The sequence below is a fragment of the Typopeltis vanoorti genome, chromosome 11, assembly GCF_054136105.1.
Source record: "Typopeltis vanoorti isolate ZY-2024b chromosome 11, IOZ_Tvanoo_1.0, whole genome shotgun sequence".
NCBI lineage: Eukaryota > Metazoa > Arthropoda > Arachnida > Uropygi > Thelyphonidae > Typopeltis > Typopeltis vanoorti.
The window spans coordinates 1,809,528-1,830,761 of record NC_143559.1 but is presented as its reverse complement, the minus strand read 5'-3'; the positions used below and the strand labels follow the sequence as shown (position 1 = coordinate 1,830,761).

The window sequence follows — 21,234 nt, the reverse complement described above, 5'->3', positions numbered from 1 at the left end:
GAGGTATTTTGCATGTGTTACAGGTTTGATTTCGGAACATTGGCAGGTATTTTTGTTGTTAATGCAGCGGTATGTGTGACAATTTATCGATAGTGATGCGGGGCGTATGATTCTTGGGTTGTGTATTATTAACATCTGTGTTTTGGTGCCGTTGATTAGAATTGCGTTTTGGTGGAAGTATGTTGTGATTTCGTTTAGGTCTTGTGCTTTGCAGAGAGGTGTGTTAATGTCTGTGTGGATTGCTAGTAGTGCAGTGTCATCTGCGTATTGAAATATTTGACTTCTTATGGATATGTTATGAACATCCTTAATGTATATGTTGAATGGAGTGGGTGATAATATGGCACCTTGAGGTACACCGTATTTTACTTGTATACTCCGACTGTGACATGTACCTATTTTTATCACTTGTGTTCTGTTTGAGAGGTCTTGAACCACGTATGCAGTGTTCCTCTTATACCTATTGAGTATAGTTTAGTGAGTAGTATGTCATGTTCAAGTGTGTCAAATGCTTTGGTTAGGTCCAGCAGTATAAGGACAGCGTACTTGTTTTTGTCGAGAACTTTGTTTATTGTGACGGCGATGTTTTCTAATAAAGTGATGGTGTTTTTTGTTTTCTGAAAGCCGTATTCTTTTTGTGAGATGATGTTGTACTTCTGTAAATAGTTCTGTAGTCTGGTGTGTGTTATTTTTTCTAGAATTTTTGAGATGACTGGTAGTGTAGCTATTGGTCTGTAGTTCTGAGTATCGTTTCTTTTGCCGTGTTTGTATATTGGCGTAATTACTGCAGTTTTTAGTGGTTGTGGAATAATGCCTGTGTCGAATATTATGTTCACGAGTTTCAAAAGTATTGGATTTATTTGTTCAAAGTGTGTTATAAGGTCTGTGAGTTTTATTTTGTCTATTCCTGGAGTGGTCTTTGGTTTTAGTTGTAGGATTGCTTCTTTCAGTTCCTGTTTTGTTATGGGTGGAAAATACATCGTTTGTTGTTGGCTTTGTGTCGGCAGTTTTTTGTTGATCGTTGGTAGTTTGTCTTTTTTGAGTTGTGTGATGTTGTTTGTGAAAGCATGGTTGGATGAGTCTGCTAGTTCCTCTCAGTTTGTGTCCTGACCGAATCTTTTTGCAATAAAATCTTGTGCTGAAGTTTTCTTTTTTTGGGTTACTAATTCGTTGAGTGTAGCCCATGTTTGCTTAATGTTGTCGTTATATTCCATGAATTTTTGGAAGTAGTAGCGTCTTTTTGCCCTACGAATTTTTGTTGTTAGTTTATTTCTTGTGTTTTTGTATAAGGTTTGTAAATGTATGTTACTGGGTGACGTTTTAAGTTCTTTCCATAGATTTTCTTTTTCAGTAATAGTATTTAGTATGTCGTCATTTATCAATGGATTGTATAATAATAATAATAATAATAATAATAATAATAATAATAATAATAATAATAATAATAATAATAATAATAATAATAATAATAATAATAATAATAATAATAAATGTTACACATCCACAGCTATTTACTTTATCGTTTATTTACATTTCTTCCTTTTATTTACCGATATTGTTTATATTTCTATTTGTATTACTAATAATTATAATTCCAGTCCTGTTACTTTCTAACGATTTAAGTATAATAAACAGTTCTTTGTTAACAGAATATTTCTTAATTAATGACTTAGAACTTACAGGTCTAAACTTTGCAGTTTTATTTAAACTTGCTATTGCAGTAGTTTCCTAATAGGTAACGCTATCAAACCAAGTGTTTGAGACACTTTCGACGATATTTTGTTTTACAGGTTCATTGCTCTTTCGTCATCTTTTTTGGCTGAGTCGATAGGTTGCAGTCTGTAGCTGCATCTTCCCTGAACATGACTTGCTTACTTTAAATTTTTAATGAAAAGAAATATCTCACAACTTAAAGCTAAGCACCTGTGATCATTCGATCAGTCAGCGAAAGTGTGAGACCTAAAATGAACGAAAGAGTCGCTCGTACTTTCAGAAGGATCGTCTGTACACATTGCCAAAACCGAACAACTGAAATCAGAGTCGCAGCAAGCCCAAACCACTGCAAACTTTGTTGCAGGTCCCAGTTTCCAAAAGTCATTTTCCTTAACCTATTTTTAATACCTCGTTCATGAAATCCAAAAATTTCGGCATCATAGGCAAACATTCTCAGGGACTCAAAGAACTATACAATCATCCCTCGACTTACGTCCGAGTTCCGTTCCATCCGGCAGGACGTAAATCGAGTCGGACGTAAGTCGATACATTAAATGAGCAGAGTTATAGGGGTTATTGACTTAACCGTAATAAGTATGCTGTCATTTTAATTTTTAAACCTTATTATAAAACTGTACTGTGCGTTACTGCCACCATAAAACAGGAGAATAATCACCCAAATCTTCCTCCACAATCACATCTTCATTACCTTCCCTCTGTGAACGATCAGACTGTGGCTCTTCTGGTGTAGCCTTTGTTTTTTTTTTTTTTGTGATGAAAATGTCCAATGTGCTTTGCATATTCCTCTTCTTCTTTTCATCATAAATTTGTTTATAGCTAGCAAACCCATCATGTCCTTTCGTTTCTATTATTAAGTAGCGTTCAACATTGGGGTCCATGTCTTCAGCCATTTGGAGAACATCGCTAACTGCAAAGAACATTTCTGCAAGACCCTTCACTATACATTGTTTAACTACCTCTTCCTGTTTCTCTTTTCCCTCTTCCTTTTCAAGTTTTTCCTCTTCTGCAACACTTGTTCCTCCACTTTCACCAATTCTTCGTTGCTGAACTCTTCAGGTGAATTTTCTACGAGTTGAATTATGTCGTCATCATTCACTTCGAGATTCAGATTGTTTGCTAGGCCCACTAGTACAAACTTCCAAAATCATGTACAACCAAGCCACAGCAATATTTTTAATGGCATGATAAATGTTGAATGTTTTCCTGAATTGCATGAGAGTCAGGTGATTTCCTTCAGTAGCAGAAATGGCTCGTGAAAAAGTTCTCCGTAAATAATAAGCCTTAAACACTGCAAGAACTCCCTGATCCATCAGTTAGATCAATGAAGTAGTGTTTGGAGGGAAAAACATGACCTCGAACTTGATGAAGATCACCATATAAGACGTACAGGACGGATGACCTGGAGCATTATCTAGAATTAATCAAATTTTAAATGCTACATTTTTTTTCACACAAAGCTTTTTATTTCACTCTCATAACAGTCGATTAAGTCATCCTCAAACGATTTTTGAGTCATCCACGACTTCTTATTGCTCCGATAATGAACTGGGAGTATGCTTCCTAATGTTTTGAAGATTCGTGGATTCTCACTGTGCCATATCACAAATGGCTTCAGTTTATATCCAGCCACATCACCGGAAACAGAATCGTAATACGGACATTAAGGACTTTGAAACTATGTATAGATTTTAGCTTTTTGTGGATGAATGTCCGCTCGGGCATTTTTTTTCCGAAACAAGAACGTTTCATTTTTAAAATTCCATATTAAATATTTGCTGTGGCAAATAATTTTCCTGCGTAATAATTTTATCCAATTTTTCCACAAACTCCTTGGCAGCCTTCTGAGCACTTGCAGATTCCCATACATTTTCATATTATGCAGCACAAAACGCTGCTTGAATCTCATGAACCAACCGGAAGAAGCGTTGAATTCTTAGTCATAATCGGGTTCTGCTTTCTCCTTCAACATGCTGAAGAGACTTAGTGCCTTAGCGGATATGGTCGCAGTGCTAAGGGGTATGCCCTTTTGGTTCAGGTCTTCTATCCATGATGCAAGTAGCTTTTCCATATCACCGATAGGACCTTGTCGTTGCTACGTCACTATCGTCGATTTAATGGAAATAGATCCATTCACAGCCCCTACGATTTTATCCTTATTTTTCCAAAATGTCATCATTGTAGAATGAGACCATCCGAAGTCATGTGCGATCACACTGACTGGCTTACCAGCTTCATGTTTCTTTATAACTTGCAACTTCGTTTCAAGATCAATTGTTCGCCTGGTTTTTCTGTGAATCTTCACTGGGTTTTTTAATTGAGCGTGTAGGAGCCATGTGGCACAAAATACCGCAAAATAATTAACAATAACTACACAAATAACATATTTTTCAAACACAAAACCAACAGAGGAACTGTTGAAGCCAAGTGCCGACTGTCGAGAGAGGTTTCCGCTGAAAGCGCTGTTGTCACTGTGCATGCTTTACCTTATGCTCGCTTGGGTCTTGTTCGAAAGTAAAGCCGAAAATGTTATTTCTTCCCTTATGGCAGTGGTGTTCAACCTTTTTTTACTAAGCGAGCTACTTTTCTATAAAAAGTTATTCGGCGATCTACTCTCTTATAGAGATCACGTTCCCACAACCTGATATCTGATTACGCACAAATAAACAACTAAAAAAAAAAAAAAAATACACAAGTAAAAACTTTATTTGTGCATTTAAAAATTTATTTATCACTTTTAATTATTTTAATACAACAAAAAATATATATATATTGGAATAAAATATATATTTCTCTATTTTGGACAACCAAAGTTAGAAAAAACAACAGATTGATTACAAACTCAAGTTACAGGAAATGCTGGTTGATTAAAAAAAAAAAAAGTTAATGTGAAATTTGGCATTGTTTGGAACTCGCAATATTTTCATAGTCAAGTTGATACGAAGAAGTGGCCAATCGTAGACAATCATCCAAATGGTCATTTGTAATTTGGTTTCTTAATTGATTTTTTATGACGGTCATATTTGAAAAAGCGGATTCTGACAAGTATGTCGATCCGAAACACGACAGAATTTTTCGCACAATATCAGTTAATATTGGGAATTTTTCATGTGCGTACTTCCAAATGACTTCATTGTTTATTGATTTTAAATGTAAACTATTCTGAATGTTTATTATCTCAAGTTCTACTTCAGCTTGGTTTATATTAAATAGCCCACTAATTTTATTTGAAATTTCTGTGATGTTCAAGTTTTCTTGAAATGGATTATTGATAAAAGATACAATCATTTCAGTTTTATTAAAATCTTTAAATCTTGAATTTATTTCTTCCTTCTATTTCACGAATAAATTCTTTTAAATCATAGCGAAGCATTTCTTGATTTTGTTCAAAAAATTTTAATAAATATGGGAGATGTCTAAATTCGCGGTCATTTATATTTTTCTTTAATAAAAGTAAGTATTGTTCGAAAGTTTTTTATTGAATTTAGCATGTCAATTAAATTTTTATCTCTAACTTGTAACTCTAAATTTAAATTACTTAATTTCGTACAGAAATCTACTGCAAATGATAAGCGTAAGAACCATCTTTTATTACTCAATTGTGGATAAATATATCCTGTTTCATCAAGAAAAAAATTTATATCGTTAATTAATACAAGAAATCTTTCTGAAAATTGACTTCTGCTGATCCAGCGAACATTATTGTACAACAGAAGTTCCCTATCATCATCTGCCTATTTAAATAACCGCCGTTGCAGGGCTTTTCCTCCAACAGAATTTATAATTTTAAATGCAATATCAAAAACATGTTTGTGTTTAATCTTTCACTACACAGTACTTGTTGGTGAATAATACAGTGGTACGTTAAAAAATCTGGATATTTGTCATCGTTTTTACATAATGAAATGAAGCCTGATTTATTACCTGTCATTGCAGGAGCACCATCAGTAGTAATGGACACAAGTTTAAAAAGCAGAAGTTTGTGTTGTTTCACAAATTCATCAGATGCCGAAAAAAGGGCTTCTTCCCTAGTTCTTCCCAATAATGGTATAATTTTCAAAAGTTCTTCTTTACTTGAATAATCTTGAAATACCATGCGAATAAATACCATTAACTGAGCAATATCAGTGAAGTCGTTTGATTCATCAAATTGTAATGAAAACGCAACACACTGGTGAATGTCTGACATTAACCTGGCCTGGAAACTTTTCTCCGGCAACTGGAACGCTTCCTTTCGTCAATTTGAAACCTTGTCTGTGGCCTAGAAGTAGTCTCTCTCTAGCGACGTCTCAAACCGAGAAGCTCCTTTCTGGAAGCGGGAAATCCTCTCTCAAGCAACGTGGATTCAGACAGTCTCTCTGACGACGACTCTGGACCGGGCGGCCTCCTCTCTGACAGCAATTCTGGAACCAGGACCTTCTGCTTGCTTCGAATTTATTAGGCCTCTAATAAATTCGAAGCAAGAAATTATAAATTCGAAGTAAGAAATTCGAATTATAAACAAGAAGTAATAAATTCGAGGCCTCCTCTGAGACCTCGCATGAAGTTTGGCAACCCCCAAAGAATCGGTATGAGCCTTTCATCTTAAGTTTCAAGGTCGGCACACTTTTTGTTCTCCTCCGCTCTCTTTTGATGTAAGTTGCCGGCCATCGGAAAGTTGTTTGAACTCTTTCTGACGGACTTCGGAGATGTTTACACTTAGAGCCTGCAAGCCTTTCTCATACATACAAGTTTCAATAACAATCTTTCTAATGCCGCCATGTACAATATCGGCGACAAAAACATTGCCTTTGTTTTTAACAATCTAACTTATTCTTATTAAAACAGTATATACAGTTAGCTTGAAAAGAGTTATTTGCAAAAACATCTAATACAAACTATACCGAGACAAACAAAGTTTATTTTTTTACAATATTCACATGGGACTTAACCTAAGTAAAAAAATCGATGTGATGTGCTTTGGAATATTTAATATTTAAGCTACAATCGAGTTTTTACACTTTACTTATAATCGTATTCACTCGGCTCGCTGTTTGACTTCCACTGATCCAAATTAATTCATTTACCCTGACTTATAAGAAAATTACTGATTTGACAATTTTAACGAAAAATAAATAAACAATAGCAACACACTTAAAGCGAATTAAAAATAATACAAAATAATGATAAATAAAAGATTATGTTTTCGGTTTTAATTAAATTTGTAAGTAAGGAGGAATACACAAGAGATGGACCAAAAATCGCGGAGCGATTTTTGGTCCATCTCTTGTGTATTCCCATCGACCAAACAACCCATCGACGGGTTGAACACCCCTTCCTTATGAGATCACGGAACGTATCTTCGAAAGGACGTAACTCGAACGGACCTAATTCGAGCGATAGCTGTATATGTATGTGTATATATACAGAATAGTTCTTTGCTGATATGCTGCCATCTCGTGTCACTAAACTGAACTTTTTCTCCGTTGTTTATTACCGTTGATTACCGTTGTTTTAATGGAATGACGAGAATTTTTCCATAAAGAATAAAATTATGCATGCAGACGAAACCCCAACGGATATTTCCTGGTCAAACTAAGAGGACACGCACAATCTGGGAGATTCATTAAAAAAAAAAAAGCTCTGATTCATATAGAAAAACGTTTTTTCGCTTAAATTTTAAGTAAGAAAAATCCATTTTTTTTTTCTTTCATAAAATTTATTTCATTTCTGAGAGCCTCGTCTTCCTCGTATAGAAGAAGACGTTTGGTCGAAAAGACCTGCGTTCGATTCCCGTCCATTAGTGAGGAACCTTTATCTGGTCTATTTCAACTAAAGGTGAGTTACCGGTCTCATACGGAGGTAGAGGGTGTTTTCATCCGGTAACTCGGGGTTTTCTTCCACCCAAAACAGGCAAACCGGCACGTGAACACCCACAGATTTACGGTAAACAAATACACACTTAAAATCCCTCGTTCGAAGGCTCAACCAGTCCTAAGGAATGGATGAAGAAAATTGGGGGAATCCCACACGACAACAACATTTTATTTCTCAGAATAGAAGTGAACAAAGTGTGAGTAAATACGGGGTGGTCGTAAAGTCGCGCAACCCCAAAATAAAACATATCCGTTTCGAGGTGAATTACAAGAATATGGAAAATGAAACAAATGTAATCGGACCTTCAGAACGAAAGAAGAGGAAGCTCATCACACGTTGAAAGTAACCCCTGCTTCGTGAATGCGAACCGCGCTCCTTTGTACAAGTTTTGTTGCCACCTTGTGAAGCACTCGCACGCTGATGTTCTCAGTCGTTGTTGAGATGTTTCGTTTATAGTTCATCCAGTGTGAGGGAGGATTATTCCGATAAACCACCCCCGTCTCGTATTGTCTTCCTGGAACCAACGATGGCGTTCACTGATATCAAGGAGTGCCAGAACTGTGCGTGATGATTGTTTCGGTAGACGGAACTATTCACTGTCGTTTCAAAGAAAATGGTTCCCGCTATACGACAGCGTGATATCGCACACCGAACTCCAATTTTTTGAGAATGCAAAACTTTTCCATGGAACGAAAGGTGAGCCGGTGGATTTCAGACCTCGTCACTGAAGAAAAGAATACTGTATCAAGCACCCCCATACCACATTCTTCAAAGAATGAGCGTAACCATCTGAAGAAGATTGTTCGTTAGCCTTTATCTCGTTCCTTCAGTTCGTGGACTGAGTGCACATGACACGGATGAAGATGTAACCATCTCGCAGCATTCCGAGCACTGCCGTATCACATTGATGATTGCATAGCAAGTTTCCTGAGGCTTTTTTTTTGTTGTTGTTGTTGGGGACCGCTGCAGTGCTCGCTTTACCTCATCCATTTTATTGTCAGTCAAAATGGAGGGTCTTCCGGAGCGATTCCTATCTGCAACAGATCCACTTTCCAGAAAGCGCTGAACTAATCTCGTTATCGTCGACTTCTGAGGGTCTGCTGTACCGGACATTTTTCGCGAAATTCCTCGGCAACACATGCGTAGGAACGATTAGCGAAATAACTTTCCAAAATGAAAACTCGTTGCGGCTGGGAAAAATACATTTCACTTCCACAATGAACGAAGCTACATTGAGAACAATGTGTACACGTCGCAGTGAACTCCGTGTCTCCGACAGTCTGTAATAATAAGACGGTGACACCTAGTGGAGTACGGAATGATTATCACGAACTGGTACAAATTCAAACTTTCGGTTGCGCGACTTGACGGAAACTTCGAACAACAAGAAGAAGATTCCTCAAACATCACGCAGTTTGAAAAGGTTGGCAACTCATTTGCAGTAGTTAGAAGATTACTTAATAGGCTTTTTTGTTGCTAAATACGATTAAATGACTCAGAGAGATATATTAAAAGCAAAAACTATTTGAGTTTTTTTAATGTTTTCCATAGAATTAGTCCAAAGATAGGGTGTAATAAGTAATTAGATTCCTTGTTAATTCCTTGTTAATTTTAATCTTTTATTAGTTGAAGATTTCAAGAAGCTCAAAAGCTGACTGTTCATGGATCTCTTTCTTGAAGTAGCAGGAATGGACTATATTTTCATCATAAAAATGTATCATTCTCCTTGGGATATGCTAGAATGGTATGATAGGGTTAAATTCCCACTTATACGATAAGAACCATATAAATTGGAGAGTATAAAAAAGTGACACAAGTTTTCTCTGGTAGGAAACCAGGAAACACTTCCGTTTGGTATCTCCTGTATCGGCGAAATTCTCTTTCTTTCCAAAAATAAAAGGAGACGTGGGTGTGTGTTTTTTTTTATTTTTCGTTAACGATGCAATAGCAGAACTGTCCGAGTGCAAAAGACGTAGAAATACCATTCAATGAAGCGCACTGTAATTTAAAAATTTTTGCAATTTTAATAATTGCAAAATCTGAATGCGAAATAATTTTCTTGATTGTGGCAATTTCAAAATGATTTTGGGTGAGTTGGTTTAATAATTTACTTAAGCTGTTTCAACCTTTCTAATAAGAAAAAGAAAGATGGACGAAAGCCAGCCAGCTTTATTGGAAAACAACGTTAACGAACTTCTTCGAAAACCATAAGAGGGTGGGAATTTAAATTATCATGAAAATGTTTCCACAGTTACCAGAATTGTTTAAGCGATCACTTCGGTGCAAATGACAAGCCCAGGCGAAAGAAAACAAATGAGACGGAGAAATCACATAAATCATCCCACTTAGCATTTTTATAATTACAGATAGCAAGTGGAGAAAATGGTTGTGTGAATGCGCTTCAGTGGGAAAAGTAATCAACACCAGGCTGCGATTCCAATTGTCTAGACTCTAGAGAACAAACAAGATCCGCAGTATACTGGGAGGGATCTTTGATGAGAAAGAGATCAACTGATTAGCAAAAAGATTCTGTTGAGCATCTGGTCAAATTAACGTACCATAGGGTGGGGATAGTACGTATTTACCTGGCTGACCTAGTTAGCGTATTTGATTTGAAACGGGAGGCATGTTCGCATGGGTGTTTGTGATTGCCCTTGGGGGGAGGGGGGGAATGGATTTCATGACCCAGTGTGTGACCACCACCCTCCTTATTGAAGGCCTGAAGTAGCTTGAAAAGTTTCATGTTTGGTTTATTACGATAACGATATTCGTTATCATAATAAACGTGCTGTGTCTACAGTATAGAGTATAGTAAAGTAAGCAAAACTTTTATCAAACTGCCGAGTCTCTAATCTGAAAAACTAAATTTTTATGGCTTCTTCGTGCCGTAATTGTTTTATTGGGACTTGATTGTTTGAGATATAACCTTTCCCTCCTCAACCCTTCTTTAATATAATTCCATAATAATCTTTAAACATATGGCTGTTATTATCAGAAAAAAATGTGGAAAAAAATAATTTAATCAATTCATTAAATTAAAATTAGTTAATTTTAATTTCCCTTGGAAATTATAACATGTTGTTATAATTAGTCCTTAATAGTATTAAGGATAGTATTTTTATATATCTTAATATCTTATCTTAATAGGCATATTAATATCTTAATAGCATTAATGCGGAATTTTTATAATATCGATAACGTAAATAATCAAATTAATTAATTATAGAAGTTTAAGAATATCGAGGAGAGGGCAGGCACGTCAGTTTCGAATAATGGCGAACCCGAAGCAAGGTTATTTATTCAGCTATTTAATTTCGTTTGGCAAATGCTTTGGCAGCATGAAATGGTGGAGATTTTGTGCCCTTGATTCAAAAGAATTTGTAAGTAATTCTGCATCTAATTCTGAGCATTTATTATCAGTTTGGTTCATGTATTACGTAATAATACTATTTCAATTATGATTGCGCTGATATCACGTATCGTTAATGTTTGCTTATAGAATAAAGTGTGATACTGAGTGGAAAAGTAATAGAATTACACTACTTTAAATTGCAAGGTTTTGATTTAATATCTGCTAAATTTCGTAACATTTAATAAAAGGTTATTTCAAGGTCATATTGCTACTTTATGTTGCACGTCCTATTCTAATGCAGTACTTAATTATTTTATTAAAGTGTCATAATTAATTAATTAATCATTATTTAACAATCAATGAAAACAATTTACAACTGTTTTAATTAAATTGTTAAATAAATGTTATTATATTAATGAAATGAAATTTTATTAACATTATAACGTAAATAAATTTTATTAATAATTAATTAAGAGAACTTTGTTTTACAATATTTAATCAAATACTGTATTTAAATATTTATTAATTAAATAAATTGGTATTAGCTAGCAGTGTATATCCTTAACGGGCGAGTGGTAACCTTAGCGTCCTCGCTCTCCAACCAAGAGACTGAGAATTTCTACTTTCACTACCCAACTGAGAATGGATGGTTTGTGATGGTTTTAGGTGGGAAATTAACTTTATTGCTCGATGTGAGACGATTGTCAACCATGGAACTGTTTTTTTTTTTTTTTTTTAATTTTCATCTTTTGGTCTCTAGAGCGGAGTTTTTGGATTATGAAAAAAATAAATAAACAAAATAAACAAATTAATTAAATATAAATAAATAAATAAAAATAAGTAAGATAAATAAATAAATAAATAAAAATGAAATAATAAACTCTGAGTCCACAATCGTTCATAAATGGGATTCGAGTCATAAAAAAAGAGGAACATATTTAAAATTGCAATATTAATATTGCAATTGAATGCATTTTGTAGTATTTTTATAATTACATTTATATCTGGTGTGTGTGTATGTGTGTGTGAATTCGGATAAATCTTGGAGCTCATGCCCTTGTCACCCAAATAGCCTTATGTCTCATGGTAGAAAGATATAGTTATTATTATTATTATTATTATTATTATTATTATTATTATTATTATTATTATTATTATTATTATTAATATTTCTGAGCGGGGAGGAAGACTTCTAATAAGAATTCTACGACAGTTTTCTTACTTACATAAAATGTATATTTCTGCCAAATATACCAGTTAAATGTCCCTTATTCAACTTAGGGTTGACCTCTTCAAAGAGATTAATGTATTTCATATATTCTCAAAAATTAATACAGCATATACAAAAAAAAAATTAAGTAAAATACCACTTCTCAAACTGAGAGCACTTAAACATAAGAATATTCACTGTGTAACAAATCATTCGAGGTCGCCATAATTTTGGAAGTCCAACTAGTTCCTCATCAGAATGGCAATATTTTAATTTTGAAAAAACTTATTGAAACAAATATAATATCATTATCCATATTATTACTGCATGACATCTCGAAAGGATCCATGGTCCATGGCCTTATTGCAGGAGGGCACTGCATTTCAACCCTCCGTCTACACTGCTTTATCCTCCACACACACACACACACACACACACACACACACACACACACACACACACACACACACACACACACACACACACACACACACACACACACACACACACACACACACACACACACACACACACACACACACACACTGTCATTTCCCACCATCTATTAATTACGCCATCTATCACTCAGTATTAGTATTTTTTTATCTGTTGATTGTGTTCTCTGTCCTATTTGTCTGTGTTTCCGAGAGAATAAAAAATATTCCGAATGGAAAACAAAAACACGCAAAGATTCCTCTTGCCATGAAAGAATCGAACTCTTTTCCGATGGAAAGGATCACTGCTCCATCGTCCTTCCAACAGAGACGCTTCTATATGCAACGTCTTTGTATGCTTATCTATGCAAAGTCGTTTGTAGACCTTTACTTATGCAAAGGTTAATATCCTTTTAGTTAGCAGGTGCTGAATCTTTTTGACCATTTTACCATCTCCACAAAATCCTAGTGACCATGTCTGAACGCAGTAGTCGTGATGTAGTTTATTTACGGCTTTGTAAAATGTAATCATGACTTCCTATAACTACAAGTTAGCGTAATTTTCAACATTACATTTATCTGATGTCATGTCTTAACCATCGTAACAAGTGGCCTCTAAACTTTAATTCGCTGTCCACCATAATTCTCAAGTTTCTAGCAAATTTCCATTAATATAATTCTCATAATACTCATTCTGCACCTTATTCAGTCCAAAATGACAACCTTACGCTTAGCAACATTAAACTGACACCCATTAACATTTATCCAAAGAGCTTCAGTCTGTTCAAGTGAGCCTGTGTATTAGATATGTCTCATCGCTTGCCCTAACTTTGCATTATCAGCATATAATAAATGTTTTCCTACAGATCATCTCCAAAGCCATGAATATACAAAGTAAACAGGAGCGATGATCAGAACACTGTGATTTTCCCACTGGCCAACTGTATTCTTTTAAGCTCAGTGAGCCACCATACATCAATACCTTTGATACCTTTCGGATAGCTCCTCTTTAGTCAATGCCACAATCCAATTTTAAATACTTGTCCCTTTGAGTTTAAATGATTACCTCGTAAATGGAATTTCATTAAATCAAACACCTTAGCAAAATTTATAGTATCATTATATATCCATTCCCCTTATTCAGCGCTGCTGTCATTCTATTATAAAGCATGAGTAGATCCATAAAGCAAGCCTTGTCTTTAGCAAAGCCATATCACTTTCAAGTATTCAAGTGCTATCTACTCTGGATGCGATTTCTCACCATCCTCTCTAATACCTTAAATAACTACTCCAGAGATACAAATGGCTATCACTGGTTGCATCATTTCTAGCTCTACCTTTCTGTAATTGTAACTGAACTATTTTGCCCTCCTTCCACTCATTAGGAATCATATTCGTGTTGTGACTCAGTCAGCTTAAGATCATAGCTAATTCTCTAGCAGGTTACTTTCCTTTATAGCACGTGCTGATATTCCGTTCAAATCCACTGTTGTTCTGCATCAAGCTCTTACAAATATTTTTAATACCTCTACTGCTCCGAATTCTGTCTTTTCATGTAGATTCGCAACGTCAGCTTTCCCGAAGACTATAGGTTTGTGAAGAATATACTTACCATGCCAAGGTGATTGTTTAATAAATGAGGTATTTCCGGGAATTCGACGCTTTCGTGCCGTCTGTATTCACGAAGGTTATCCTTCCACCGTCACTCTTTCTTTTACTTGCCACATAGCGAAATAATTCTTTCGGATTTTCTTTGATTTGTTCTGCTAACTTCCTATTTGATGATAGCTGCGATAAAGTTATTATTCAAAGAACTCTGTCGAACAGGGATATTTGTGTGAAAAACCGTCGAATATTATCTCACAAGCTACATGACGTTTTATAAAACTTTAATCATTTTTGACTGATTTATTGAAGAAATATATATTGCATTTTGCTTATTATTATTATTATTATTATTATTATACGGGAACCTCCACGAAGGCCGAAGAGTCATAGCGAGAACAAAACTATCCACACAATATGTATCATATCCCCTCCTTGAAATTATTGACAGTCCAAGCACTCACATCTGACTGAAAACGCATTCCACCCTTTCACCACTCTCAAACTAAAGTCCTCACCTTTATTAACCAACCTCTTATTCAATTTCCAGGGATGACCTGTTGCTCTGCCACCTCTTGCCAATTGCTGAAATATTTCCCTTGCATCGATCCGATAAAACCCCTTTTTAGTAACTTAAATGATTCTATCCGATTCCCTCTTTTTCGCCTATTAACCAACTTTTGCGACCCACGAAAACTGAATCTATCATTGAGTTTTTGTGGGTCGAGTTAGAGAGGCATTCAACAGACCACTCACTAGTGCCAACTTGGTCACGCGCTTCAGAATCTTAACTTAACACTTTCTAATCCCCAAGAAATCCAGGCGACCAGACCTGAGCACAGTAATTCAGATGTGGACTTATCAAGACCTTATAAAGAGGAATGATAACTTCTCTATCGCTGCATGTTAGCTTGTCCTTCAATAACCAAGTAATCTTATTAGCTACCTTATACACCTTAGCAGTATGCCCTATGAACTCCAACTTTCTACCTACTACCATTCCTAAATCCTAGCTTCATCAATTTCCTAGACAGCTGGTAATTTTTTAATCCGAAAATGCACACCTTCACACTTTTCCATATTAAATTGACATACTGTACATTACCTTTTTCTCATACTGTTTGCATCATCATCATCAGCAGCAGCAAACAAATGAATATCTCCCTTTGAATAATTTCTTTTATCTTTTTATGTGCAAAAATTAAACAGCAATGGTCCAAACACAGACTTTCACGGTACACTGCTAGTCACCTTCTTTCTCCTGGAATCCATTCCTTCATACATTACTTTTTTGATATCTCTCCATCAGTTACTCTCGTATCCATATCACTTTCATGTCCATCCCCATTTGTTCCAATTTGTATAACAGTATGAGACATCCTGTGAAACTCCCTTGAAAAACCATCAGCATCTGCAGTATCATCGTGTAGCCGTTCCCTTTAACCAACTCAGCTGTCACTCTGTTGTAAAAAGTTAATAAATTACTAAGGCAAGACCAACCTTTAAAAAAGCCATCCCCCCCCCTCTCATAGGGGATTATATTCTCATCTATCAGTTCCTGAATTCTGTCTTTGAGACTTTTCTAATACTTTTACCACCACTCCCGAGATGGTGATTGGGCTATAATTTTCCAGCAGTTTTAGAGCCTCCTTTATGCAAAGAATCCATTTTTCCCTCCTTTCACTCCCTTGTCACCTTAACAGAGTTGAGACTTAAGTTGAACAGCTCAACAAGAGGCACTGGCAATTCTTTACATATTTTCGATTCTGCAATAAATACCCTAAGCACCTTTGATTAATTAATTTCAATTCTCATATCAGTTGCTGTCACATCTGACGCAGAAATATCCCCCACTTGGGCGATAGATTTCTGCAAATTGGTCACTCAGTAACTGTACTATTAAATTGGCTTCTCTCACCTTTCTACCATCGGTATCCTCCAAAGTTATCCTTCCAAAGCCATTCTTCTTTTTACTAGCCGTAGCGAAAGCATTCTTTGGAATTTCCTTTGACCTGCTTGACTAAGATGTTCTCATAATCTGATTTTGCCTTCCTTACTATGCTAGTCACCTTGCTTGAGTTTTTATTAACGGTGAGCTTGCTAATCACCTTTTTGTTTATAAACCCTCCACAACAATTTCTTTACTTTCTGTTTTTTTTTTATATCCCGCTTAATAATACTATCATCCATCTAACGCCTATCTGATTCATCCTCCTGATCTTGGGAATACTTTCTGATATCGCTTCTTTCAGATACCTGTTGACTATTTCCGATGCACTGTAACATTCTTCCCCTGCAAATTCTTATGCCGTGGCAGGGCAGCAAGTTGCCCTCCGAAACTTGTTGTAATCGCCTACCCTGTACCGCATATATCCCGTTTCGACTGAAAAAGTTTGCAACCTCCCAGGTCAAGACTGCGTGATCACGCCCACTAATCGCAGGCAATGTGACCACCATAGTTATGGACAGATCTTCTGATCCTATGACCAGATCCAACACTCTTATACCACGAGTTCCTTGAATGACATGCCGTTTCAAGTAATTGTCTCTCAGAAGGTGTATAAATTCCATTTCCTCTTGCCATGTGATCTTTCTTCTTTTTAGTCTACGTACCCATAGTTAAAATCTCTCATAATAATTACTTGACCTGCACTCTCATTGCGCTCATTTGCTGATGTATGTCTTCCACATTAGGCATGCACTGGGCAGTAGCTCTGGCCTACAAGCAGCAACGAACTGTGTATTTTGCCATTTTGGTTATTATTTCACACCGGATTGCCCAAATGAACTGCTATTTACACGTTGTTTTCTTGATCTCCTACTCTTTTTTGGCTGCAATTCTTCAGCTATCATTAACAATACTCCTTTACCAGTCCTATCTTCTTATCCTCCCTGAAAATCATCACCCCATCACATTCTTTTCCAGTAAGTACATATTCTGCTATCAAAGAAGTCTCATTAATGCCTATAACTTTTGCCGAGGTTGCACAGACTAATGCCAAAAAAGTTTTCCTCTTATTTCTAATGCTTCTAGCATTGGCATACAGAAAGTGTAGTTTCTCTTTAAGTCCCCAACCACCTTTACACTTTATATACATGCTAGTAGTTAGTTCCAGTATTCTCAATGGCCCAATCTTTTCAATTTACTATACGATAGCTGATGTCCTGAAACACATTCTTTTAAATAAATCTCTCGACCTACTTTGTCTTATCAATTCTAGTTTCCTTTCCCAAAAACTTCCACTTGATTGAGAATAGCAATCTCCTCAAACGCTTAGGCCATAAGCGTTTGAAGAGAATGCTCTTCCAACGGCCTTCCAATATTCAGATGCAACCCATCTCTTGCATACAACTCTCTTCTGCAATCAAGTGCACGCCAAACATCAACATATTTCAGACCGCTTTTCCTGCACATTCTTGCGATCATATCTTTCATTATTACCTCTCTTCTACTTAACTGACAGTTGTTAAAACGAGAAAATACACTCACCGTCTTTCCTTTGACACTTTTCTGCTTCACGATGTCAACATTGTTCTTTAGTCATTTGTCACCCGATTGATACTATTTCTCAGGTCATTTGTACCAACCATCACTATCATCTCTTCCATAGTATGTCCTCTCTTAATCTCCATGGGAAGAAACAAGCAGCAGTTGATGCGGAAGACTTTCCAAATGACAAGACACCAATGTGAGGAAACTTTATCTGATCTCTTTCGACTAAAGGTGAGTTAGCCGGTCCCCCATATCAATTATCCCGAGAAAACTTCAAAGACAGTTTTGGAACCTATTAAATATTTGTCTAGATTTTTAAGAAAAACTAAGTTTTATTGCGATATTACATGTTAAATGTCCGCGCGGTTAGCCTAGTGGCTATGCCCTTCTCAACCATATGCCTGGGGAAGGAGTGTCATAGGTTCGATTCCCGTCGACGACGTGAGGAGCTTAATGATCTTTCTCAGCGATAGCCAAGTTAGCCGCTCTTGGGCGTGGATAGCAGGATTTTTTCCACCAGTTTATCCTGGGGATTTTCATCCAGCAAGCAGGCAAACAGGCCCAGAGAATACACACAGGATACAGTCATAGGATATAGTATAGCAAGGAAGGCAGTGGAAACCACCGTGCTCCCTAGATCAGGGGTTTTCAACGCATGGCCCGCGGAGCTCTTTGCCGTGGCCCGCCGGCCATTTTGAAAAAATAACTACTTAGCATTAAAACGCGATTAAATAAAAAATAATTTCAATGAAGCCCGCGGGCCACTAAGCTACTGCGGTATTTAGAATTGTAAGATGCTTTCCAGATTTACAAGGAACGCTGTGCATTTGATACTTTACATAAAATCCTATAAAAATAAATATTAAATAGACATGCTTCTTCAACCATCTGCCAGTGCCAAGCGGTACTTAAGTACTAGTACTAACGTCGCAGGTCGATGGCTGAAGCAGTAGTTCATTCGAGTGCGCTATCTAGCCCTTCCAGATACATCTCGAAGGTTCTCGATACTTCGTTATTTTCATATAAATACAAGAGGATCTTTTCCACAGTCAGTCAGTCGTGAACAGTATGATATTCGTGTATAAGCGCACGCAGGTTCGTCGTGTCAGCCGTAGCCTATTGTGGTTTTATATTGCCAGACTTTTTTCATTAGTGTGAGACATATTCAGTGGATAATAACCGTTACGCGGCCATTTTGGATCATTTTTTGGGTTCATCTTCCATCACTATGGCGTCTACGAGTAAAAAGCGTAAATCAAGTGATCCTTGTCGGGTTTTTAATGAAAAGTGACCAATTTGTACTTTTTTTGTGCTGATCGACGATAAGCCAGTGTGTTTAATTTGTCGTGAGCCAGTGTCAGTATCAAAAGAATACAATATATGTCGAAGAACTTGCCAATGACATTGAAGGAACTTTAAAAAAACGGTCGTCATATTCACTTGCTTTAGATGAGAGCACAGATGTGAAGGATTCAGCACAACTGGCTATGTTTGTCCGTGGTATTGATCAACAATTCACCGTGACAGAAGAACTGCTAGCGCTCGTATATGAAGGGAACGACGAAAGGCACTAATGTTCTTGAAGCCGCCAAGAAAACGCTCCAGCGTTTCGATCTCAGCTTAACCAACCTCGAGGGTGTGGTAACTGATGGTGCCCCTGCTATAGGGAGAAAGAACGAAGGGTTTGTTGCGCTGCTATGGAAAGAACCCGAACTAGAAGGAAAAGATTTCGTCCATTGCCACTGTTTAATCCACCAGGAAAATTTGTGCGCAAAAACTATTGGATTTGAGAACGTCATGAACGTTATTGTGACTGTCGTCAACATTATTAGGGCAAGAGGATTGAATCATCGTTAATTCCAAGAGTTTTTGACCCAAGAATGCGAAGCGGATCATGGCGATGTGGTTTATTATAGTGAAGTGCGTTGGTTGAGCAGAGGGAAAGTTCTTAAAAGAGTCTTTGACTTAAGGAGCGAAATACAGCAGTTCATGCAAACCAAGGGGAAGCCGATTGCGGAATTTAACGATCCGAAGTGGATGACAGACTTTGCCTTTGTAACCGACATCTCGTTGCATATGAATGACCTAAATACGCGGCTACAATCCAAAGATCAACTGGTGCACACTCTGTTTGATCACATCAAAGCTTTTGTGGCCAAGCTCAAACTTTGGGAGGCACAACTAAGAAAAAAAGAGACTTAAACTCATGAGTCCAACTATTCGTCTCTTGATGAATACGCTACAAAATTAGCCGTGTTGCGAAGTGAGTTCGAAGGGAGATTTAGTGATTTTCGTAACTAGCAGTCTTCTTTAGATTTATTTTCAATGCCATTCAGTGTCTGCCGAAATGCCAGGCTCAGTACAAATGGAGCTGCTTGAACTCCAAAACAACTCTTCTTTGAGAGAAAAATTATTCATTGTGCCCTTGCTTACATTTTACAAATACTAGATTTCTGAGGACGCATTCCCTAATCTTCGCAGGCATGCTTTGAAGATCTGCGCTTTGTTAGGAAGCACATACTTATGTGAGCTGTTCTTCTCCAGAATGAAGCATATGAAGCCTAACACTCAGATTACGGACCAACATCTCGAGAATACTCTGCGCATAGCGACTTCCAACATTGACGCCAACATCGACAAGCTGGTAAAGGAAAAGAATTGCCAAGTTTCCCACTGACATTGTAAAAAATGAACGTTTTCTTCATTAAATTTTCTTTTTTCAAGTATTGATTGTATTTACTTATCATGAACCCGACTCCTACCTACGCTCTTAAAGCTGAGTTTGTTTATTTTTATAGGATTTTATGTAAAGCATCAAATGCACAGCGTTCCTTGTGAATCTGGAAAGCATCTTACAATTATATCTTTTCCATATAACTCCATATATCTTTTCCCCACTTGTGAAAACGAAATCAAAAATGTTATAGCTAGCCTAAAAACAACCACAACTTCAGGATACGATGGTATTAATACAAACATTGTGAAAGAATGCCAAATGTACATCATAGAACCCCTAATGTACATTTTTGATTTATCACTGATGACAGGCACGTTTCCATCAGATTTTAAGAAAGCCGTAGTTGTACCTATTTACAGAAACAAAAATAACTTGAAAAATTACAGACCGATCTCCCTTCTACCGGTCTTTTCGAAAATACTAGAGAAATTGGTAAAAATTAGACTCGTGAAATTTTTGAACAAAAACAACTTCTTTTCAAAGAATCAATTTAGGTTCAGGCAAACATTTAGCACAGAACATGCTTTACTGAACTTCACAAACACAGTTTACACCTCCCTTGACGAACATAAACTAACATTAGCAGTATTTCTAGATATACACAAAGCTTTTGACTCTGTATCACATGAACGTTTAATAAAAAAAAATTAGAAGTCATAGGAATATGAGGTACTGCCCTAAACTGGTTCAAAAATTACTTAAATGCCAGATCACAAATTGTAAAAATAAACAACAGCTATAGCAGCTCCAAAACAGTAGACTGCGGTGTACCACAAGGATCTGTCTTGGGACTAATTTTATTTAATATTTATATCA

At 36.5% G+C, this 21,234-nt stretch overlaps 1 protein-coding gene across 1 annotated transcript in view; it reads right to left on the bottom strand.

Moving 5' to 3' along the window:
• The window catches only part of LOC150101267 (sonic hedgehog protein-like), a 164,975-nt gene that overhangs the window by 14,506 nt on the left and 129,235 nt on the right, over nucleotides 1-21,234 (bottom strand). The gene's annotated exons all lie outside the window — the stretch shown is intronic.